Below are 320 nucleotides of genomic sequence, written 5' to 3'. Positions count from 1 at the left end.
GAGTGGCATTGGGGTGTGCCCGGCAATGTTTCTAAGGTAACCAGTGCTGGGAAAGCCCTGAGTGACAGCCAGACACAATCCCTGTCTTTCTCCCCCTCCCTGTTGAGGTAACTTGCTGCTCTCCTCCCACTGCTCCCTGGCCCGGCACCATGCACCTGTGCTTCCCTCTGTCCCTGCGGCTGCTCTGACAATGGCCCCGCTGTCTCTGTGCACAGCATCCTCAGCTCAGCTGCCCTTCCCTCCGCAGCTGTCAGCCGCACACACTGTCCTCGCCATCTAGAGTCAGTGCGGCAGCTTGGAAAGCACTTAGGTCTGGATGG

Source organism: Otolemur garnettii, unplaced genomic scaffold, assembly GCF_000181295.1.
Source record: "Otolemur garnettii isolate 467f Iridium unplaced genomic scaffold, OtoGar3 scaffold00008, whole genome shotgun sequence".
Taxonomy (NCBI): Eukaryota; Metazoa; Chordata; class Mammalia; order Primates; family Galagidae; genus Otolemur; species Otolemur garnettii.
The sequence above is the reverse complement of the archived record's forward strand: the minus strand, read 5'-3'. Positions refer to the sequence as shown.